This window comes from Leuresthes tenuis, unplaced genomic scaffold (assembly GCF_036924035.1).
Source record: "Leuresthes tenuis unplaced genomic scaffold, fLeuTen1.0.hap1 SCAF_18, whole genome shotgun sequence".
Lineage (NCBI taxonomy): Eukaryota > Metazoa > Chordata > Actinopteri > Atheriniformes > Atherinopsidae > Leuresthes > Leuresthes tenuis.
This window is the reverse complement of record NW_027325372.1, coordinates 26,156,056-26,181,283: the sequence shown is the minus strand read 5'-3', so window position 1 is coordinate 26,181,283 and position 25,228 is coordinate 26,156,056. Positions and strand designations below refer to the sequence as shown.

The following is a 25,228-nucleotide window of genomic DNA, read 5'->3' as shown; positions in this document are numbered from 1 at the left end:
AGCAAAATGGGGTCCAGAAATCTCTGGATCTGGTAAGCATTGTTATGCTTCCATGATGTCAGTCTCAGTCCAGGGTCGATAAACCAGTAATGGTCCAGTGGGAACTGCAACTTTAACCATAGGCATGGTTTGAATCTGGTTTTGTTTTTTCTCACGTTTAGATCTCTGAAGTCCAGAATGTGGGTAAAGGATTTTTGTCACTTGCGTTAAAAGTTCTTGGGCAGGTACGCTGGAGAACCAAACGTCTTCCTTTTCCTCATCATCAGACCTATGTAACTGATGTTGTGAGAATGATGGAATTTCTTCCCGAGGGAGGATGGAAGAAGTCCCTTCTTCCCGAGAGCCAGAGGCTTGTGGCAGGGCTGGCTGTTGTTGTTGCAGGGCAGGAGTCCAGGTCTGGATCCGGCACAGCTAATACTAAATTATTATCATCATTCCGTCATGGCATTTGTTTAACATTTTCCTTTCTTTCTCTTAATACACTTTATTTTTTCCAAAATTCTATACCTTTCTTACTTCTTATTTAAACTCAATTTTCTTTTTTTTGCTTCATCTCTTTCTCATATTTGCAAAACTTTTCTTCTAATTTTCTTATTTCTAACATACTAAAAGAACCTTCAGGTGGAAAACCTCTGGACCATATGTCTTTTTCATTTCATCATGCTTAGGTCCCCCGGTAGGGTCAAAAGTCTGAGACCTACTGTTTCCCATTCTCAGACTTGGAATGGGGAAATATATTCCTTCACTCAAAGGACGTCTCCAATGAGGACCTTAATCTGTACTCACACTTCTTCGGAGTACTTCACACTTCTTCGGACTGCTTCAAAAGTTTCACTTACCCATGAAATCTCTGTCTCACTAATGACACAACCGGGAAACACTCTTTTATTCAAATAAAAACTAAACAGCAGTCCTATCGTCTCAGACTATCATATTTCAAAAATGATCCCAGCGCTGGTATTCAAGAAAAGGACCTGCCAGTCCTCTCTCTCAGAAAAGGCCTTGGAGGTATGAGGCTGGAACAGCTACTTCAGTCCAGGCTGGCCATGCACTGCGATCCGGTCCAGAGACACCAGTCGAGGGATCCTGTTCGTGACGCCAAAATTGTGGTGGAAATTTAGTAACGCACAGAGTCAGTTATTTTCTTCTGAGGAGATAAGAGGCTTTAATAATAATATCTTGAAAGAGAGAACAACACAGTACAGAATACAGAGTTGCTCTGACCACTGAAGCAAAAACACACAGTTATATTGCCCGCTCATCACGTCATCTGTCTTTGGTTGATAGTTGATTGTTCTTCTAACTTTCCTCCCCAACCATCAGTTTAGGTTACCCAAAAGGAGTGTATTGCTCCATCACAAGTATGCTTCTTTCACATACAGGGTAATATGAAGAATTTTATGCCTAAAACCTATTTAGACATGCAAAAATATGAAGGACAAAGCAGTTTTAACTTGGTTTGAGTGAAGGAATTCATTTTATATCAAAATCCGGAATTGTGTAGAACTCGTGAAAAGAAGCTTATTCTTGGATTCCTGAAAAAATTTAGTGTTGTTGTTTCCTATCCTGAAACGTACTACGTTCGTTTTTGTTTAAAGCTATTTAGACATGGATAAATATGAAGGACAAAGCAGTTTTAACTTGGTTTGAGTGAAGGAATTCATTTTATATCAAAATCCGAAATTGTGTAGAACTCGTGAAAATAAGCTTATTCTCGGATTCCTAAAGGTTTAGTGTTGTTCTTTCCTATCCTGCAAAGTACAACGTTCTTTTTTGTTTAAAGCTATTTAGACATGGATAAATATGAAGGAAAAAGCAGTTTTAACTTGGTTTGAGTGAAGGAATTCATTTTATATCAAAATCTGGAATTGTGCATTATGTCAGCCGAATTGTAGTCTGAATACATTTATGCCAAACAGATTTGCTTTGCCAAGGGAAGTTTTATAAATGTTTATTGTTTATGTTTACAATATATAAACTAGCAGAATAATTAATTCATCCTCCTGGTCCCTCCCACCCCGGAGAGGGCAGCCAGAGACTGGCTGCAATAGGCATCCCCGCTACCTGGGACCCAACACAGGGCAGGAGGGCCTGATGTCCACCAGGCTCGGGGCCTGCAGTCACCATATTCCGGGAGCTACTGTACCCCCAGAAGGAACCCATCCCGCCCCACCCCACTCAACCCAACCCCACCCCGGAGGACCTCTACAAAAACAAACAAACAACAACAAAAATCAAACAAACAAACAAACAAATCACCCGGTCACACCAGTCGCAGCAGCGAGACCCACCATCACCCAGGCCCCCCCAGGCCCCCCCCAACAGGGGAAAAGCACACCCCCACACAGACCCCCTCCCCCTCACCGCACGCCCCAACACCCTAAAGAAAATAACCACCTGCGGACACCTTGGAGTTCCCAGAGCAACAAGGCCGGCACCAGGACCTGCACCAACCCACGCATATTGTGGCATGTCCAGGGCAACCCAGACCCCCCAGGCACAGGCAGGGCCCCGCCCCGGGCGCAAGGCAGCGGCAAGCCACCAGGTCCAGGCCCAGCTCCACCACCCACGCCAGAGCGGCCCGGTCACCCGGTACAGAGCCAGCAGCCACCACCCCAAGGCCCCTAAGGGACCCCGCCCCACACCGCAAGACAGCCCCACCCGCAAGCCCCCAAAACTGCCCTCCAAGCCCGACACACAGTCCCCCCCAGCAATGACCAACCCGGTCCCCACGACCCGAGAGACCACCAGACGCCCGAAGCCACACAGCCCCCCCCAGCACACACCCAACCGCCCAGAGCGACGGGACAGCAACCCACCACCAACACTATGTGATCAAGCTAATCAGAGGAGACCAGAGAGAATTAAATTCAGCCAATTGATGTTTTGAGGAGGCAGACATTGTTTCCATGCTAATATAATCTAAAAGAAAATTTCTAAACTGGTTAATACACAGATTGTTCTTCGCTTTCCAGTTCATGAGAATAGTTTTCTTTGCTATACATAACACTGTGAGGATCATGTGTGCTAAGCTAAATTCCACGTTGATGTTGTCTAAGTCACCCAGTATGCACAGTGTGGGGCATGCAGGAATGCTACACTTTAGCCATGTTGATAGGTCCGCACAGACTTCAAGCCAGAACTTCTGGACAGGCGCACAAAAAAACAAAGCGTGTGCATAATCATCAGGTGTGTTATCTGTGCAATGTGAGCAGATGTTTGAGTGTGTTAGACCCATCCTGAACATCCTTTGTCCTGTATAGTGTGTTCTATGAAGAATTTTGTATTGTATGAGCTGTAAATTAGGATTTTGAGTCATTCTGAAGGTGTTCAAACATATTTGTGGCCAGAAGCTATGACTAGAACTGATGGATAAATCTGCCTCCCATTTTGAGGATGGTAGAGACATTGTGTCATCTATCTTAGACAATAATTCATATATTTTTGATAGTAGTTTTGGGGTGCAGATGCTTAGAAATTCTGCTACCCTAATCGGGAGTTGTAAGTCTGGTTGGTGGAGGATATATTTCTTTGTTATTATAGACTTAAGTTGTTGATATTCTAGGAATTTATTGCTGCCTATCTCATGTTGTGATATGAGCTCATCAAATGAAATAAAATGTCCATTTTGGATTATATGTTCCAGATGTTTGATTCCTTTGATCTTCCAGAGAGTAAAGTTTAGCATTTTTTTGTTTTGCAGGATGTCAGGATTGTTCCAGATGGGTGTAAGCTTACACGGGACAAGTGAAGACTTTGTTATTTTAAGAAATTCCCACCAGGCTGTCAGAGAGGTGCTGATGTTAATGCTTTTGAAACATTTGTGATTTTTTACGTTTTGACTAATAAGTGGCAGGTCAGAGATTTCCAGATTATCACACAATGCTTGTTCTATATTTATCCATGTTCATCTATTGGGCTAGGTTTAAACCATTTTGATATATACCGTAACCTATTGGCTAAGGAATAGTGCTGAAAATTAGGTAAATCTAATCCACCACTGTCCTTGGTCTTCTGGTCTTCTGTCTTCTGTTTGTTTTTCCACAGAAATTTGGAGATGCATGAATCTAGTGACTTAAACCAAGTAGCAGGTTGGTTTTATGGGGATCATTGAGAACAAATAGTTAACTTTTGGTAGTATCATCATGTTAATGGTTGTAACTCTCCCCATAAGTGATATAGGTAAGGACTTCCAACGAGAGAGATTGTCCTCTACTGTCTTTAATAATTGCACATAAATTAGCTTTGTTAGCTCTGAGAGCCTGGAGGAAATGTTTATGCCTAAATATCTAATATTTCCTGACTGTAAAGTGATCGCAGGTATATTCTGGACCCTACAGTTAATGGGCAGAACTGTGGTCTTAGACCAATTGATAGAGTAGTCAGAAAGTGCTGAGAATTTATTTATGAGTGTGATCGTGTGAGTGAGAGACGTCTGTGAGTTCTGAAGGAAAAGTAATACATCATCAGCATAAAGACTTATTTTATGCTCAATATTTTGGGGTTGGATGTCTTTAATATTTCTATCTTGTCTGATAGCAGCTGCTAAAGGTTTGATGAAATTAGCAAAAAGTGAGGGAGAAAGTGAGCAACCCTGTCTTGTACTTCTCTGCAGACTGAAGCTTGGAGAAGTTTGATCATTTGTCCTGACACTTGCATTTGGGGAGTCAGTTATTTTCTTGTGAGGAGATAAGAGACTTTAATAATAATATCTTGCAAGAGAGAACAACACAATACAGAATACAGAGTTGCTCTGACCACTGAAGCAAAAACACACAGTTATATTGCCCGCTCATCACGTCATCTGTTTTTGGGTATAATTGATTGTTCTTCTAACTTTCCTCCCCAACCATCAGTTGAGGTTACCCAGACACACTCGTAAATACCAGCCTAACCCTGTCCCCCCTAAAGTGCAGCTATCTCATTATAACAAGCCCACCATTGTAAAGAGGAATTTAAGAAAACAGGGCAGGGTGGTACCTTGCAGCTCGGTCATTTGCAGGTTATACACAGTAACACTCAATACAATGCATATAAGAATTATTTTCCATTACATTCCTCCCTTTTGATTATAATAATACCATTATATTAATCAACCCAAAAGAAACAAGGAAAATAATAACTTTATCTGTAAAACATCAGCCTGCATTTGCACACAACGTGAGTTTAAAATGCAGGCATCATAGTAATAAAGGGTCCAATGATAAACAATCAAAACATGAACAATTAAACATGATTATCTTCATCCCTCTCTAAGTCAGCGTCACTAGAGGAAAGATTTTGAAAGCAAGAAAGTTATTTGAGTCATTTGGTCTTTTTCACACTGTTGTTTAGATGGACTACATAAAAGGATGTCATCCACATACTGCAAAAGAGCAGAGCCTGTGGTTGATTGAAGTTAATCCAGACTAGCTTTGAGGGCAGCATTGTAAATAGTGGGACTTTCACAGTACCCCTGGCATAACCAGGTAAAAGTCCAAGATCTCCCTTCAAACTAAAAAGCAAACCAAAATGGGCTATCAGGGTGCACTGGTGACAAGTCAACCACTGAGAAAAACTGTGCATCTGATGTAATTTGAGACAAAATAGTGTGTGGGTTGGGCACAGTAGGAGCATGTGGCTGAACTGCAGCATTCACCGCTTGGAGGTCCTGTACAAAACGCCATTCATCTGGCTGGCCAGCATCTTTAATCTTTTTAACAGGAAACAATGGAGTAAGCACAGGTGAATTTTCAAAAGGAACAATAACGCCTGTTTTCTGAAAAGATTGAAAAACAGGTTTAATCCCTTTAATTGCTTCAGGCTTAAAAGGGTATTGTTTTTTACATGGACAAAAGTCTGATTTAGGGGTGACAATTACTGGTTCACAGCCTTTTATCAACCCCACATCATATTTGCTCTTAGCCCAAAGATCATTGGGCACTTCAGCCAACATGGGTATCGAAGACAAATCTGTTTCAGATAAAAAACATGCTTCAAAATGTGATTCTGTGGTAGGAATTAAGTCCACAGTTCTTTGACAATGCATTGTACTCAAAAATGTTTTTTTGTATGCTGACAATCGTTCAGAAAACATAAAATTTGGATCAGCAGGTGAAACAGTCCACTCCATTTCTTTCTGACATGTAGCAACAAACTCTCCCACACCTTGTCACTGCCAGTGTGTACGTTTGGCCAAGGAAATGTGAGGGCGAGTACCACAAACATTAAAAAAATCGAAGTGCTCTGGAGTGAGCGACACAGCCAATAAAGTAGGCGCACATATTTTTTCACTTCTTCTCATAGTCATTGTCAGGCCCCAAAGAAATGTGTGATGTGCAGTGCAAATCAGTAGGTTGCATGAAATCAGAAAGGGGTGAAACTAACGCTTTTGCTTCTTCCACTAGTTGTTGTGAAAAAGGAGAGCTGGGAAGTTTCCACTCATAAGCATATGTAAGTGCCGATGAATCAAACTGCACTGCTGTGAAAACTTTGTCAGGCTGTAACATAACCTTAACACCCTCTGGTGTAGAAGTTAAAATAATGCCTAATTTACACATGAGATCACAGCCCATCAGGTTAATGGGACACAACTCTGATAACAAAAATGAGTGTTTGAAGGAGAGCTCATCGGGAGTGACAACACGCAATGGGCATTGTCATTTTCTCCTTCACAACCTGGCCTGATGCAGACATACAGTAAACGTGGTTTCCACTTAACTTTGGAGGACAATCAAACTCCCCTGACGTCACTACTGATGAACATAAGTTCCTATATTCTGAGAGAAATATCTTTGCTCTAGGACGGAAATAGCATGCAAAACTTTACTACGTGAATCACAGTCGGCAAGCGTTGCTTCACTACACAGAGCAGGAAAAATGTGTGAGTGTGTTTGTGCTATCACCCATTAGTGGAGGCTCCGCTGCCGCGTGACGTCCAGAACCTGCCTCCCACCCTCAGTCAGCCTTTTGCCCAATTTCATCACTTTTTAGCTGTGGACAGTCCTTCTTCCAGTGTCCAGTCTGGCCACAATAAAAACAAATATTCGGATCATAGCTCTGGCGTGGCCCATTTCGACCTCCTCTCCCACACGTCCACGTCTTCGACTTCGGCCTCGTCCTCTGTTTACACCAACTGCGTAATACATGGTCATGGCTGCCAAATGCAGCTCCTTTTCACACTTGTCCCTTTTGGTTGTCTTACGCGTCTCAACTTGGTTCTGAGCATGGCGAGCATATCGGCGAACGTCAGCCAAACGAGGACCCTCACACCATCCCACGTAAATGTTCTTTACTTCAGTGGCGACATCTATATAATATTGTCTGGGTCCCGTTAAAACATGTATTTGTCTTGTTTGCTTTAAAACAAGTATTCCCCATTTTCTATCCCTTCAGTAGCCAACCAGTTTGTATGGAGTACACTGGAGCAACTTGACTGATCAGTAAAACACTGCTTTTGTTGTCACCGCAAGGCTTCCCCCGTCGGTTGTTTCACTGAGACACTACTGAGTAACTACAACTCAACCCAGTTTATACACATAACATTCATATACATACTAACAAACAAACAAACAATAATTTATCGCAATTTTCTCATCTCTGTTTGAACGTACACCCAGGTAAATATTCCTGTAGTCTTCTCATACCGACTATGGACCCATTCATTGTTTAACTTCACTGTTTTGCAAATCCTAATTGAATATTACACATTGACATTGAACTTTACTGGATAAGCAGGTCTTCATTGCATTCAGCAGCCTATATGTGAGCATCTATGTGTAAGCTGTTCTTCTTTGCATTTATCAGCAGCAAGCAATTCTTCACTGCACATGCATATGTAAATAGTAAAACAATTCCAATGTGTTAGCGAAACCTTCTATATCACAGTGGTTTCTAAGATCTATTTTAAGTTCTTTGCCATCAGTGAGATGACATAGCTTACAAAGTGTGTCAAATTATCACTGAAGATCTTTTCAGGAATTTCAAATCTAGAAATGAGTTATTTTACGCGTGATTTTGCTACTGAGAGTGCATCTGCTTGTGCACATGGAAATATTTCAGACCATTTGGTAAAAACATCTGTTGTCACTGAGCAGAATCGTTTCCCTTAACATTAATTTAGTTCAATGAAATCTACACAATAATGAAATAATGAAATCCAAACAAATATGTTGAAAAAGATACACTGGCTTAGGGAATTATCTTCGTTTTGGTCTTAGATTGCCCTGTGGAATGTATTTTGCACATATTTGACCTGCTAGACAAAACTTTATTCATTTATTTATTCTAAAAAAAAAAATTCAATAATAAGTAAAACCATATGCTGTAAAAACCTTGTTCATTATTGCTTCCATCCCTCCTGTTGAGACATGACATGGTCCGTGGCTCAATACTGCAGCATATTTAAACAAATTCTTTGGCAGTATGGTTTTCCTTCCGGTCATTCATACGAGTCTATTGTAAATGGCAATTGAATAACATCTAATAATGCTAAAATATTTGTAGTTTATACATTTAGCTGTGGATGTCAACATACCTGTTTTTCCAATGCTGTGTTAACACATGTACAGTTGAGAAGGCATACTGACTGTCAGTGTAAACGTTAACAACCTTTTTGTTATTTAATTTACAAGCTTCAGTTAAAGCTACCAATTCGACTGCTTGAACAGAGTAATTTTTTGGTAGTGGTTGTTTTAAGAAAACTTCAGTTTCTGTTACTACTGCAAATCCTGTAGCATTTGTGCCATCAGGGTTTTTTGCTTGACCTGTTGAATAAATATAGTTATTTCTGCATTTTCATAACGTATATCAGTTAAGTCTGGCCTGGGTAAAACACTGATGGTTATTTCTGACATGCAATCATGAGGCTTTCCATCTGTGGGGTAGGTAGCAGTGTGGATGGATTAAGTGTAGCACATCTCTCGACAACAAGGTGTGGCTGTGAAAGAAGAACTGTTATGTAGGAGAGATGTCTGGTAAAGATATTTTGTTAAGTAACCATATCACAGCCACTGCATGAGGTACCTTAAGTGTTAATGGGTGAAATAACACCATTATTGTTGATGCCTGCACTGCCAATGGCTTCTGGCCATTGATTCAAAAGTACGATCTCGTCCCTGTTTCCCCCTTTCAGTGGACACTGGCCCCTAATTACCGCAATTCAGCAGGGGGTCTTTCATTAGGAGTACTGGACTCCCCCGTGCACGGTTTTAGCTCCGACCCTGGAAAGCGGAAAAAACGTTGAGATCTGGTTTGAGGACCCAATTGTTGAGAAAAGTCTCTCAATGAGACTCAGAGTTGCTGGAGTCAGTTAATGCAAATGTTTAATCTTGCAGCAAGTTCAAGAATGTGTGTGTGTATGGGTGTATGTGTGCGAACGTGTGTGAGTTTGTGTGTGTGAGAGTTTAAAGAACCTGTTATCCACATGCCGGTCTTAAGTAGTATGGCACAGGTCCAGCCTGTCTCATCTTTTTTGGAAGGTCCAGCGCTCGGCCGTAACCCTTCTGTCTGTTTGGACTCTCACATACATTCGGTTAATCATAGAAAAACGAGAACAAAACTTTTTAGCCCCTTAAATTCATAAAACAGACATGGTGCAGTTATTTCCATTCTAGAAAATAAGAGTAATCACCACCATTCCTATAAATTCTGGATATTCTAACAATCTGAATCTTTTTTAAATGTTCGATGAAGCCCTTTGCTGTTCTGTTTAGAGACTCAGCTGATCATAAACCAAGTTTTGCTCTTGAACCAAGCTTCTAAACTCTTCACCTTTTTCATTTCTCAGTTAGTATTCACTTTAAAACTGATTAAAAGAAAAATTAAATGAATGCCTATCAACAAATATGGGATCTAAACTCTAGTGCTTTCTCTAAAATAATTTCCTTTCTCAATTCAGAAATGTGTGTGTGTAAGTCACAACACCCGTGACACCAAAACGGCTTTCTTTTCTCTCTTTTCTCTACACTCTGCACTGTGAGCACACACACCAAATCAGAAAGGCTTTTTTCTCTCTTTTCTACATTATGGACTGTGGGGACACAAAACCGCTCTCTCTCTTTTTTTTTTTTGATTGTGTGCCAGGGCGTTGTCTCACGTATTAGATTATGCTTAAGATACGAATGGGTTTATCAGTCACATCAGAATCCATACATACTGATCCTCCCGTAATAAAATGGTCGGATCTTATCAAACACACTTTGTTTCTTGTGACAAGTCAGCGAAACAGCGTATACACGTCAAGACACTGAATCAAGTTTGCCACAAGAACTCATAAGTTTGGCAGTATTGCTCTGCCGTCAGCAATCATACACCCATTTTATTTTCATGAGACATGTGCAGGCACCTGTTCATCTACTGTTCTATCACTATGAATTAGTTTATCTATTATCAATAAGGATACTTCTACAACTACTATCAAAGTATGTCCGGACTTCTTATGTTGTCAGTTGCTATATATGAATAAGTGGGTTGCTACTGAAAAGCATTAAGCATGTCACACAGCCCAAACATATAACATTTCAGGACACACCACACAGTTAACAACCACAGTGAAGCGTGTCAAAGCCCAAACATGTAACATTCAACAGGACACTTACACAACACATTCAAATCAAACAGTCAGACAACATACAAGAACAAATACCCCAGCCGGCATTGCTCCCTGCCTATTTTCCTACAACTCACTATGTGTGCGCACACCTTTATTCACAAACTCTTCAACTTATACTCTTTTACCGAAGCTGCTACAGCTCGATTGGCCAAATACCCTTAGATCCTATTTCGGTGAATTTGACATCTGCCTTGTATGTAACAGATTAGCAGTTTAGCAGTTTTAATTTAGTTTGAGTGAAGGAATTCATTTTATAGCAAAATCCGAAATCGTGAAGAACTCATGAAAGTAAGCTTATTCTCGGATTCCTGAAACTTTAGATTTGCTCTTTCTTTTACTGCAAAGTACAACGTTGAGCAGCACTAATGAGTTGTTTCTATTTTTGGCAGGCTTTACCTTTGCGGATGAAGCCCTTTCTGTCTGTGCAAAAGAAATCTTGTTACTGTGCAGAGTGACTTCTCTGAGTAGAGTCGCCTTACTTGTTGCGACTGTGCCGATGTTCGAAGCTGGAGTGCAAAGTTGTTGCTTGAATGGTGCTCGCTGGAGCGTGTGGTAGTGTAAAGTTATACCATTTAAAAGGGCTGAAGAGTGCTCAGTGCAGCGGGTGGGCGGAGGTGCAAAGTGACACTATGGCCATAAAAAGAACACCGCTACAAGTGCGCATTGTGCCAGGAAGGGCCCTCGGACGTGAACCAGTGGACAGTTATCGCTTCTCTGCCTTTTGGCTAAGATCAAGTGTAGTATCTGTTCTTATCAGTTTAATGTCTGATATGTCCTCTATGCGAGACTACATATTAAATGGATTTTTATCAATAGGAGTTGAAAAAGAAGCTTGCTCCGTTCACTCCAAGCATCGACCCGGTACTGCAGTGCCGCTGGGAACGGTGCGCTCTCCTCTGCTCTTGTGAAAAAGCAAACAGCGGTGCAGGATGGAAGTTTCAGGGAGCCTAAGATGAAACTTTCTTTTAATCTGCTGATAAAAGAGAGTGAATGCGAAGAAGACTTTAACACGGCTCTGGGAGCGAGCCGAGTGCGGGCTAACCAGGAGAATTGCTTGAAAGAAACGCGACACCGAATGAGCGGTCAGAACAAAGCCTCAATACGGTGTTCCTGTGGTGTTTTTATAAAATGCGGTGTAAAAAAAGGTGTGAATGCCCCATAGAAAACTAAAAGGTGGAGCGGAAGTGTTCGGCTGCAAGAAGGTGTGAATGTCCGACTATATTTGGTGAAAAGCAGGTGAAGCAAGGTCTGAATGCCCAATCTTACATCATCAAAAGCGAGATCAGAGGTGTTTGGCGGCAAGAAAACGGGTAAGGTGTGAATGACCGACTAAATATCAACAAAAGTGGGGGCGGAGGTCTTCGGATGCAAGTAGGTGTGAATATCCCACCATACAAGTATGGTGGAGAGGAAGCTGTGAATAGCCGACCATAGTTTGCAAAAAGTGGGTGAGAAAAGGTGCGAATGTCCAACCATACATGATCAAAACAGGGAGCGGAGGTGTTTGGCTGCGACAAGGTGTGAAAGTCCACCCATAATTAATGAAAAGCGGGCAACAAGTAGGTTTGAATGCCCAACCATACATCAACAAAAGCAGGAGTGGATGTGTTTGGCTAGAAGAAGGTTTGAATGTCCAAGCATAGTTTGTAAAAAGCGGGTAAGAAAAGGTGCGAATGCCCGACAAAGTATGATCAAAAGAGGGAGTGGAGGTTTTCGGCTACAAGAAGGTTTGAATGTACGACCATAGTTTGTAAAAAGCGGGTAAGAAAAGGTGCGAATGCCCGAACATACACCATCAAAAGAGGGAGCGGAGGTGTTCCGCTGAAAGACGGTGTGAATGTCCGACCATAGTTGGTAAAAAGCGGGTAAGAAAAGGTTCGAATGCCCGAATATATACCATCAAAAGCGGAAGCGGAGGTGTTCGGCTGTAAGAAGTTGTGAACGTCCGACCAAAGTTTGTAAAAAGCAGTTAAGAAAAGGTTCGAATATCCAACCAAACATAATAAAAAGTGGGAGCAGAGCTGTTCGACTGCAAGTAGGTGTGAATGTCCAGCCATAATTCCTGAAAAATGGGTAAGAAAAGGTGCGAATGCCCAACCATACATCATCAAAAGAAGAAGTGGATGTGTTCTGCTACAAGAAGGTTTGAATGTCCGACCATAGTTTGTAAAAAGTGGGTAAGAAAAAGTTCGAATGCCCGAACATACACCATCAAAAGAGGGAGCGGAGGTGTTCCGCTGTAAGACGGTGTGAATGTCCGACCATAATTGGTAAAAAGCGGGTAAGAAAAGGTTAAAATACCCGACTGTACACAATCAATAGCGGGAGCGGAGTTGTTCAGCTACAAGAAGGTGTGAAAGTCCGACCATGGTTTGTAAAACGCGGGTAAGACAAGGTGCGAATGCCCGACAATGTATGATCAAAAGAGGGAGCGGAGGTGTTCGGCTGCAAGGTCTGAATTTCCAACCGTAATTTGTAAACACCGTTGAAGAAAAGCCTCGAAAGCCCGACTATACACCATCAAAAGCGGGAGCAGAGGTGTTCAGCTGCATACAATCAGGTTTTTGCAAATTATGATCTGACATTCACACATGCTTTTGATGATGTATGGTTGGGCATTCGCACCTTTTTTTACCCATTTTTCAGGAATTATGGGTAGACATTCACACCTTCTTGCAGCTGAACACCTCCTCTCCCGCATATGATCATGTGCGGTTTGATATTCGAAAATTTTCTTTCATGTTTTCTAGCAATTATTGATTGACATTCAGACCTTCTTGCAGCTGAACCCCTCTGCTCCCGCTTTTGATGGTGTATAGTCGGGCTTTCGAGCCTTTTCTTCCCCGGTTTTTACAAATTATGGTTGGACATTCAGACCTTCTTTTAGCCGAAAACCTCTGCTCCCTCTTTTGATCATACATTGTCGGGCATTCGCACCTTTTCTTACCCGCTTTTTACAAACCATGGTCGGACTTTCACACCTTCTTGTAGCCGAACAACTCCGCTCCCGCTATTGATTGTGTACAGTCGGGTATTTTAACCTTTTCTTACCCGCTTTTTACCAACTATTGTTGGACATTCACACCGTCTTACAGCGGAACACCTCCGCTCCCTCTTTTGATGGTGTATGTTCGGGCACTCGAACCTTTTCTTACCCGCTTTTTACAAACTATGGTCAGACATTCAAACCTTCTTGTAGCCGAACACATCCACTCCTGCTTTTGATGATGGGTATTCAAACCTACTTGTTGGCCGCTTTTCATTAATTATGGGTGGACATACACACCTTGTCGCAGCCAAACACCTCCGCTCCCTGTTTTGATCATGTATGATTGGACATTCGCACCTTTTCTCACCCGCTTTTTACTATGGTCGGCCATTCACAGCTTCCTCTCCACCATACTTGTATGGTGGGATATTCACACCCACTTGCATGTGTAAGTCACAACACCCGTGACACCAAAACGGCTTTCTTTTCTCTCTTTTCTCTACACTCTGCACTATGAGCACACACACCAAATCAGAAAGGCTTTTTTCTCTCTTTTCTACATTATGGACTGTGGGGACACAAAACCGCTCTCTCTTTTTTTTTTTGATTGTGTGCCAGGGCGTTGTCTCACGTATTAGATTATGCTTACGATACGAATGGGTTTATCAGTCACATCAGAATCCATACATACTGATCCTCCCGTAATAAAATGGTCGGATCTTATCAAACACACTTTGTTTCTTGTGACAATCAAGTCAGCGAAACAGCGTATACACGTCAAGACACTGAATCAAGTTTGCCACAAGAACTCATAAGTTTGGCAGTATTGCTCTGCCGTCAGCAATCATACACCCATTTTATTTTCGTGAGACATGTGCAGGCACCTGTTCATCTACTGTTCTATCACTATGAATTAGTTTATCTATTATCAATAAGGATACTTCTACAACTACTATCAAAGTATGTCCAGAATTCTTATGTTGTCAGTTGCTATATATGAATAAGTGGGTAGCTACTGACAAGCATTAAGCATGTCACACAGCCCAAACATATAACATTTCAGGACACACCACACAGTTAACAACCACAGTGAAGTGTCAAAGCCCAAACATGTAACATTCAACAGGACACTTACACAACACATTCAAATCAAACAGTCAGACAACATACAAGAACATATACCCCAGCCGGCATTGCTCCCTGCCTATTTTCCTACAGCTCACTATGTGTGCGCACACCTTTATTCACAAACTCTTCAACTTATACTCTTTTACAAAAGCTGCTACAGCTCGATTGGCCGAGTACCCTTAGATCCTATTTCGGTGAATTTGACATCTGCCTTACATGTAACAGATTAGCGGTTTAGCAGTTTTAATTTAGTTTGAGTGAAGGAATTCATTTTATAGCAAAATCCGAAAGCGTGAAGAACTCATGGAAGTAAGCTTATTCTCGGATTCCTGAATCTTTAGATTTGCTCTTTCTTTTACTGCAAAGTACAATGTTGAGCAGCACTAATGAGTTGTTTCTATTTTTGGCAGGCTTTACCTTTGCGGATGAAGCCCTTTCTGTCTGTGCAAAAGAAATCTTGTTACTGTGCAGAGTGACTTCTCTGAGTAGAGTCGCCTTACTTGTTGCGACTGTGCCGATGTTCGAAGCTGGAGTGCAAAGATGTTGCTTGAATGGTGCTCGCTGGAGCGTGCGGTAGTGTAAAGTTATACCATTTAAAAGGGCTGAAGAGTGCTCAGTGCAGCGGGTGGGTGGAGGTGCGGAATGCGAAGTAGACTTTCACACCTTCTTTTAGCCGAACAACTCCGCTCCCGCTATTGATTGTGTAGAGTCGGGTATTTTAACCTTTTCTTACCCGCTTTTTACCAATTATGGTCGGACATTCACACCATCTTACAGCGGAACACCTCCGCTCCCTCTTTTGATGGTGTATGTTCGGGCATTCGCACCTTTTCTTACCCATTTTTCAGGAATTATGGGTGGACATTCACACCTACTTGCAGTCGAACAACTCTGCTCCCACTTTTGATTATGTTTGGTTGGATATTCGAAACTTTTCTTAACTGCTTTTTACAAACTTTGGTCGGACGTTCACACCTTCTTGCAGCCGAACATCTCCGCTTCCGCTTTTGATGGTATATATTCGGGCATTCGAACCTTTTCTTACCCGCTTTTTACCAACTATGGTCGGACATTCACACCGTCTTTCAGCGGAACACCTCCGCTCCCTCTTTTGATGGTGTATGTTCGGGCATTCGCACCTTTTCATACCTGCTTTTTACAAACTTTGGTCGGACGTTCACACCTTCTTGCAGCCGAACACCTCCGCTTCCGCTTTTGATGGTATATATTCGGGCATTCGAACCTTTTCTTACCCGCTTTTTACCAACTATGGTCGGACATTCGCACCATCTTACAGCCGAACACCTCTTCTCCCGCTTTTGATGATGAATGGTCCGGCATTCTTACCTTTTCTAACACATTTTTCAGCAATTATTGTCGATCATTCACACCTTTCTCATCAGCTTTTTGCAAATTATGATCTGACATTCACACCTACTTGCAGCCGAACACCTCGGCTTCCGCTTTTGATGGTGTATATTTTGGCATTCGAACCTTTTCTTACCCGCTTTTTACAAACCATGGTAGGACTTTCACACCTTCTTTTAGCCGAACAACTCCGCTCCCGCTATTGATTGTGTAGAGTCGGGTATTTTAACCTTTTCTCACCCGCTTTTTACCAACTATGGTCGGACATTCACACCTTCAACATGCCCTTCTATGTCCACAATTTTGGCGTCACGAACAGGATCCCTCGACTGGTGTCTCTGGACCGGACCGCAGTGCATGGCCAGCCTGGACTGAAGTAGCTGTTCCAGCCTCATACCTCCAAGGCCTTTTCTGAGAGAGAGGACTGGCAGGTCCTTTTCCTGAATACCAGCGCTGGGATCATTTTTTAAATATGATAGTCTGAGATGATAGGACTGCTTTTTAGTTTTTATTTGAATAAAAGAGGGTTTCCCAGTTGTGTCATTAGTGAGACAGAGATTTCATGGGTAAGGGAAACTTTTGAAGCAGTCCGAAGAAGTGTGAAGTACTCCGAAGAAGTGTGAGTACAGATTAAGGTCCTCATTGGAGACGTCCTTTGAGTGAAGGAATATATTTCCCCATTCCAAGTCTGAGAATGGGAAACAGTAGGTCTCAGACTTTTGACCCTACCGGGGGACCTAAGCATGTTGAAATGAAAAAGAAATATGGTCCAGAGGTTTTCCACCTGAAGGTTCTTTTAGTATGTTAGAAATAAGAAAATTAGAAGAAAAGTTTTGCAAATATGAGAAAGAGATGAAGCAAAAAAAAAGAAAATTAAGTTTAAATAAGAAGTAAGAAAGGTATAGAATGTTGGAAAAAATAAAGTGTATTAAGAGAAAGAAAGGAAAATGTTAAACGAATGCCATGACAGAATGATGATAATAATTTAGTATGTGGACGAAAAGATAATTCAGCTCTGATTAAGACTGAATCTTCTTTTAAACCATCACCATATTCCACTGATAACACTTTTTCTCCTTCTGCACCTCTTTACCCCACCCTGAGCGCTCTCGCTGTGCCGGATCCAGACCTGGACTCCTGCCCTCCACGACGCCTGCAACAACAACAGCCAGCCCTGCCACAAGCCTCTGGCTCTCGGGAAGAAGGGACTTCTTCCATCCTCCCTCGGGAAGAAATTCCATCATTCTCACAACATCAGTTACATAGGTCTGATGATGAGGAAAAGGAAGACGTTTGGTTCTCCAGCGTACCTGCCCAAGAACTTTTAACGCAAGTGACAAAAATCCTTTACCCACAATCTGGACTTCAGAGATCTAAACGTGAGAAAAAACAAAACCAGATTCAAACCATGCCTATGGTTAAAGTTGCAGTTCCCACTGGACCATTACTGGTTTATCGACCCTGGACTGAGACTGACATCATGGAAGCATAACAATGCTTACCAGATCCAGAGATTTCTGGACCCCATTTTGCTGACGAGTTGCGAGATTTCTGCGCACAATTCTGCCCGACCGGGGTTGAATTGCGTCGCATATTGGCAAAAAAGTTCAAACTGACCGACCTCTGCAAAATAGAGGCCAGTATGCTACAACTGGATTTGCGACCTACCAACAGTGAACGAGGACATAATGATAACGCTCAATATGAAGCAGCCATCCAAAGACTGTGTCAAGCCATCACCACTCAATTTCCAACCAAAATCAATATGTCCCACATTTACACCTGCAAACAGAAACCCGGTGAAGGGACTGATGATTTTGTACACCGCATCCTTGAGGAAGTCAGCAAGCACAGCGGTCATCAGAGACCAAGGGATTTGGGTAATGAATCAGGACCATGGGAGAGTATTGCATGCAATGCAATAATTAAAGGCCTCATGCCAGATGTCGCCACTGAAGTAAAGAACATTTACGTGGGATGGTGTGAGGGTCCTCGTTTGGCTGACGTTCGCCGATATGCTCGCCATGCTGAGAGCCAAGTTGAGACGCTTAAGATATAGGACAAGTGTGAAAAGGAGCTGCATTTGGCAGCCATGACCATGTATTACGCAGTTGGTTTAAACAGAGGACGAGGCCGAAGTCGAAGACGTGGACGTGTGGGAGAGGAGGTCGAAATGGGCCACGCCAGAGCTATGATCCGAATATTTGTTTTTACTGTGGCTGTGTCCACAGCTGAAAAGTGATGAAATTGGGCAAAAGGCTGACTGAGGGTGGGAGGCAGGTTCTGGACGTCACGTGGCAGCGGAGCCTCCACTAATGGGTGATAGCACAAACACACTCACACATTTTTCCTGCTCTGTGTAGTGAAGAAACGCTTGCCGACTGTGATTCACGTCGTAAAGTTTTGCATGCTATTTCCGTCCTAGAGCAAAGATATTTCTCTCAGAATATAGGAACTTATGTTCATCAGTAGTGACGTCAGGGGAGTTTGATTGTCCTCCAAAGTTAAGTGGAAACCACGTTTACTCTATGTCTGCATCAGGCCAGGTTGTGAAGGAGAAAATGACATCGCCCATTGCGTGTGTCACTCCAGATGGGCTCTCCTTCAAACACTCATTTTTGTTATCAGAGTTGTGTCCCATTAACCTGATGGGCTGTGATCTCATGTGTAAATTAGGCATTATTTTAACTTCTACACCAGAGGGTGTTAACGTTATGTTACAGCCTGACAAAGTTTTCACAGCAGTGCAGTTTGATTCATCTGCACTTACATATGCTTATGAGTGGAAACTTCCCAGCTCTCCTTTTTCACAACAACTAGTGGAAGAAGCAAAAGCGTTAGTTTCACCCCTTTCTGATTTCATGCAACCTGCTGATTTGCACTGCACATCACACATTTCTTTGGGGCCTGACAATGACTATGAGAAGAAGTGAAAAAATATGTGCGCCTACTTTATTGACTCCAGAGCACTTAGATTTTTTTAATGTTTGTGGTACTCGCCCTCACATTTCCTTGGCCAAACGTACACACTGGCAGTGACAAGGTGTGGGAGAGTTTGTTGCTACATGTCAGAAAGAAATGGAGTGGACTGTTTCACCTGCTGATCCAAATTTGATGTGTTCATCAGGTTTTTGCAAATTATGATCTGACATTCACACATGCTTTTGATGATGTATGGTTGGGCATTCGCACCTTTTTTTACCCATTTTTCAGGAATTATGGGTGGACATTCACACCTTCTTGCAGCTGAACACCTCCTCTCCCGCATATGATCATGTGCGGTTTGATATTCGAAAATTTTCTTTCATGTTTTCTAGCAATTATTGATGGACATTCAGACCTTCTTGCAGCTGAACCCCTCTGCTCCCGCTTTTGATGGTGTATAGTCGGGATTTCGAGCCTTTTCTTCTCCGGTTTTTACAAATTATGGTTGGACATTCAGACCTTCTTTTAGCCGAAAACCTCCGCTCCCTCTTTTTATCATACATTGTCGGGCATTCGCACCTTTTCTTACCCGCTATTTACAAAAAATGGTCGGCCATTCACACCTTCTTGTAGCCGAACACATTCGCTCCCGCTATTGATTGTGTACAGTCGGGTATTTTAACCAACTACGGTCGGACATTCACACCTTCTTATGGCGGAACACCTCCGCTCCCTCTTTTGATGGTGTATGTTCGGGCATTCGAACCTTTTCTTACCCGCTTTTTACAAACTATGCTCGGACATTCAAACCTTCTTGTAGCCTAACACATCCAGTACTGCTTTTGATGATGTATGGTTGGGCATTCGCACCTTTTTTTTTACCCATTTTTGAGGAATTATGGGTGGACATTCACACCTTCTTGCAGCTGAACACCTCCTCTCCCACTTATGATCATGTGCGGTTGGATATTCGAAATTTTTTTTTCATGTTTTCTAGCAATTATTGATGGACAATCAGACCTTCTTGCAGCTGAACACCTCCGCTCCCACTTTTGATGGTGTATAGTTTGGCTTCCGAGCCTTTTCTTCCCCGGTTTTTACAAATTATGGTTGGACATTTAGACCTTCTTGCAGCCGAAAACCTCCGTTCCCTCTTTTGATCATACATTGTCGGGCATTCGCACCTTTTCTTACCCGCTTTTTACCAATTATGGTCGGATATTCACACCTTCTTACAGCGGAAAACCTCCGCTCCCTTTTTTGATCATTTATGGTCTGGCAATACTACCTTTTCGTACCCGTTTTTGAGTAATTATGGCTGGACATTCACAGCTTCTTGCAGCCGAACACCTCTTCTCCCGCTTTTGATGATGAATGGTCCGGCATTCTTACCTTTCCTAACACATTTTTCAGCAATTATTGTCGGTCATTCACACCTTTCTCATCAGCTTTTTGCAAATTATGATCTGACATTCACACCTACTTGCAGCCGAACACCTCGGCTTCCGCTTTTGATGGTGTATATTTTGGCATTCGAACCTTTTCTTACCCGCTTTTTACCAACTATGGTCGGATATTCACACCTTCTTACAGCGGAACACCTCCGCTCCCTCTTTTGATGGTGTATGTTCTGGCATTCGAACCTTTTCTTACCCACTTTTTACAAACTATGCTCGGACATTCACACCTTCTTGCAGCGAAACACGTCCGCTCCCTCTTTTGATTGTGTACAGTCGGGTTTTTTAACCTTTTCTTACCCGCTTTTTACCAACTATGGTCGGACATTCACACCTACTTGCAGTCGAACAGCTCTGCTCCCACTTTTGATTATGTTTGGTTGGATATTCAAACCTTTTCTTAACTGCTTTTTACAAACTTTGGTCGGACGTTCACAACTTCTTACAGCCGAACACCTCCGCTTCCGCTTTTGATGGTATATATTCGGGCATTCGAACCTTTTCTTACCCGCTTTTTACCAACTATGGTCGGACATTCACACCGTCTTTCAGCGGAACACCTCCGCTCCCTCTTTTGATGGTGTATGTTCGGGCATTCGCACCTTTTCTTACCCGCTTTTTACAAACTATGGTCGTACATTCAAACCTTCTTGTAGCCGAAAACCTCCACTCCCTCTTTTGATCATACTTTGTCGGGCATTCGCACCTTTTCTTACCCGCTTTTTACAAACTATGCTCGGACATTCAAACCTTCTTGTAGCCAAACACATCCACTCCTGCTTTTGTTGATGTATGGTTGGGCATTCGAACCTACTTGTTGCCCGCTTTTCATTAATTATGGGTGGACATTCACACCTTGTCGCAGCCAAACACCTCCGCTCCCTGTTTTGATCATGTATGGTTGGACATTCGCACCTTTTCTCACCCGCTTTTTGCAAACTATGGTCGGCCATTCACAGCTTCCTCTCCACCATACTTGTATGGTGGGATATTCACACCCACTTGCATCCGAAGACCTCCGCCCCCACTTTTGTTGATATTTAGTCGGTCATTCACACCTTACCCGTTTTCTTGCCGCCAAACACCTCTGATCTCGCTTTTGATGATGTAAGATTGGGCATTCAGACCTTTCTTTTCCTGCTTTTCACCAACTATATATATAACATTCACACCTTCTTGCAGCCGAACACTTCCGCTCCACCTTTTAGGTATCTATCACACCTTTTTTTTCACCGCATTTTATAGATTATGGTTGGAAATTCTCAACCACTCATCCAAAGACCTCTCCTCCCGCTTTTGTTAATATATTTGAACTTTAGTCAGACATTCACACCTACTTGCAGCCGAACACCACCTCTCTAGCTTTTGAGGATGTATGGTCCGACATTCTTACCGTTTCTAACACATTTTTCAGCAATTATGGTAGGACATTCACACCTTCTTGCAGCTGAACACCTCCTCTCCCACTTATGATCATGTGCGGATTGATTTTCGAAAATTTTCTTTCATGTTTTCTAGCAATTAAAAATGGACATTTAGACCTTCTTGCAGCTGAACACCTCCGCTCCCGCTTTTGATCATACATTGTCAGGCATTCACACCTTGTCTTACCCGCTTTTTACAAAATTTAGTCGAACATTCACACCTTTTTGCAGCCGAACACAGTTTTTTGCAGCCGAATTTGGGCATTCGAACCTTTTCATACCCACTTTTTACCAACTATGGTCGGACATTCACACCGTCTTACAGCGGAACACCTCCGCTCCCTCTTTTGATGGTGTATGTTCGGGCATTCGAACCTTTTCTTACCCGCTTTTTACAAACTATGCTCGGACATTCAAACCTTCTTGTAGCCGAACACATCCACTCCTGCTTTTGATGATGTATGGTTGGGCATTCGAACCTACTTGTTGCCCGCTTTTCATTAATTATGGGTGGACATTCACACCTTGTCGCAGCCAAACACCTCCGCTCCCTGTTTTGATCATGTATGGTTGGACATTCGCACCTTTTCTCACCCGCTTTTTGCAAACTATGGTCGGCCATTCACAGCTTCCTCTCCACCATACTTGTATGGTGGGATATTCACATCCACTTGCATCCGAAGACCTCCGCCCCCACTTTTGTTGATATTTAGCCGATCATTCGCACCTTACCCGCTTTTGGCAAACTATGGCCTTCTTGCAGCCAAAAACCTCTGATCTCGCTTTTGATGATGTAAGGTTGGGCATTCAGACCTTGCTTCACCTGCTTTTCACCAAATATAGTCGGACATTCACACCTTCTTGCAGCCGAACACTTCCGATTCACCTATTAGTTTTCTATGGGGCATTCACACCTTTTTTTACACCGCATTTTATAAAAACACCACAGGAACACCGTATTGAGGCTTTGTTCTGACCGCTCATTCGGTGTCGCGTTTCTTTCAAGCAATTCTCCTGGTTAGCCCGCACTCGGCTCGCTCCCAGAGCCGTGTTAAAGTCTGCTTCGCATTCACTCTCTTTTCTCAGCAGATTAAAAGAAACTTCCATCCTGCACCGCTGTTTGCTTTTTCACAAGAGCAGAGGAGAGCGCACCGTTCCCAGCGGCACTGCAGTACCGGGTCGATGCTTGGAGTGAACGGAGCAAGCTCCTTTTTCAACTCCTATTGATAAAAATCCATTTAATATGTAGTCCTCGCATAGACATATCACATATTAAACTGATAAGTACAGATACTACACTTGATCTTAGCCAAAAGGCCGAGAAGCGATATCTGTCCACTGGTTCACGTCCGAGGGCCCTTCCTGGCACAATGCGCACTTGTAGCGGTGTTCTTTTTATGGCCATAGTGTCACTTTGCACCTCCGCCCACCCGCTGAACTGAGCACTCTTCAACCCTTTTAAATGGTATAACTTTACACTACAGCACGCTCCAGCGAGCACCATTCAAGCAACATCGGCACAGTCGTAACAAGTAAGGCGACTCTACTCAGAGAAGTCACTCTGCACAGTAACAAGATTTCTTTTGCACAGACAGAAAGGGCTTCCCCCGCAAAGGTAAAGCCTGCCAAAAATAGAAACAATTCATTAGTGCTGCTCTCCACGGAAGTCTTTAGTAAAAGGCGAAAGACTTGTACATTATGAAGAGAAACCAGTGTCCGATTATCCATCACTGCGGGAGCAGGGCATCAGGCTAGTTGGCATAGCCACCTTCCCCATGGTGAGCTTTGCTTGGTTGAGACGCTTGCTCCCCCCCCTTGCTCCTCGGCTGACCAAGTAGGAACAATCGGGCCCTATTCGATGGCTGCCTTGTCTTTTACTCTGTGCAAAAGACAAGGCAGCCACAAACAACACGGGAACACCGTATTGAGGCTTTGTTCTGACTGCTCATTCGGTGTCGCGTTTCTTTCAAGCAATTCTCCCGGTTAGCCCGCACTCGGCTCGCTCCCAGAGCCGTGTTAAAGTCTGCTTCGCATTCACTCTCTTTTCTCAGCAGATTAAAAGAAAGTTTCATCTTAGGCTCCCTGAAACTTCCATCCTGCACCGCTGTTTGCTTTTTCACAAGAGCAGAGGAGAGCGCACCATTCCCAGCGGCACTGCAGTACCGGGTCGATGCTTGGAGTGAACGGAGCAAGCTCCTTTTTCAACTCCTATTGATGAAAATCCATTTAATATGTAGTCCTCGCAAAGAGGACATATCAGACATTAAACTGATAAGAACAGATACTACACTTGATCTTAGCCAAAAGGCCGAGAAGCGATAACTGTCCACTGGTTCACGTCCGAGGGCCCTTCCTGGCACAATGCGCACTTGTAGCGGTGTTCTTTTTATGGCCATAGTGTCACTTTGCACCTCCGCCCACCCGCTGCACTGAGCACTCTTCAGCCCTTTTAAATGGTATAACTTTACACTACCACACGCTCCAGCGAGCACCATTCAAGCAACAACTTTGCACTCCAGCTTCGAACATCGGCACAGTCGCAACAAGTAAGGCGACTCTACTCAGAGAAGTCACTCTGCACAGTAACAAGATTTCTTTTGCACAGACAGAAAGGGCTTCATCCGCAAAGGTAAAGCCTGCCAAAAATAGAAACAACTCATTAGTGCTGCTCAACGTTGTACTTTGCAGTAAAAGAAAGAGCAAATCTAAAGTTTCAGGAATCCGAGAATAAGCTTACTTTCATGAGTTCTTCACGATTTCGGATTTTGCTATAAAATGAATTCCTTCACTCAAACTAAATTAAAACTGCTAAACCGCTAATCTGTTACATACAAGGCAGATGTCAAATTCACCGAAATAGGATCTAAGGGTATTTGGCCAATCGAGCTGTAGCAGCTTCGGTAAAAGAGTATAAGTTGAAGAGTTTGTGAATAAAGGTGTGCGCACACATAGTGAGTTGTAGGAAAATAGGCAGGGAGCAATGCTGGCTGGGGTATATGTTCTTGTATGTTGTCTGACTGTTTGATTTGAATGTGTTGTGTAAGTGTCCTGTTGAATGTTACATGTTTGGGCTTTGACACGCTTCACTGTGGTTGTTAACTGTGTGGTGTGTCCTGAAATGTTATATGTTTGGGCTGTGTGACATGCTTAATGCTTGTCAGTAGCTACCCACTTATTCATATATAGCAACTGACAACATAAGAAGTCCGGACATACTTTGATAGTAGTTGTAGAAGTATCCTTATTGATAATAGATAAACTAATTCATAGTGATAGAACAGTGGATGAACAGGTGCCTGCACATGTCTCATGAAAATAAAATGGGTGTATGATTGCTGACGGCAGA

General features: G+C 42.8%; 4 non-coding genes across 4 annotated transcripts; 1 reads left to right on the top strand and 3 right to left on the bottom strand.

Moving 5' to 3' along the window:
* Window positions 1-11,296: 11,296 nt before the first annotated feature.
* LOC140275959 (U2 spliceosomal RNA) lies at window positions 11,297-11,486 on the top strand. Its single transcript, XR_011908657.1, has one exon. It is a non-coding gene; the product is annotated as a U2 spliceosomal RNA (small nuclear RNA).
* An 11,537-nt stretch (window positions 11,487-23,023) lies between these two features.
* Window positions 23,024-23,211, bottom strand: LOC140275979 (U2 spliceosomal RNA). Its single transcript, XR_011908675.1, has one exon. It is a non-coding gene; the product is annotated as a U2 spliceosomal RNA (small nuclear RNA).
* A 275-nt stretch (window positions 23,212-23,486) lies between these two features.
* On the bottom strand, window positions 23,487-23,600 carry LOC140275862 (U5 spliceosomal RNA). The gene has a single exon (XR_011908571.1). It is a non-coding gene; the product is annotated as a U5 spliceosomal RNA (small nuclear RNA).
* Window positions 23,601-24,011: 411 nt separating this feature from the next.
* LOC140275911 (U2 spliceosomal RNA) lies at window positions 24,012-24,202 on the bottom strand. Its single transcript, XR_011908613.1, has one exon. It is a non-coding gene; the product is annotated as a U2 spliceosomal RNA (small nuclear RNA).
* Between the last annotated feature and the right edge of the window lie 1,026 nt (window positions 24,203-25,228).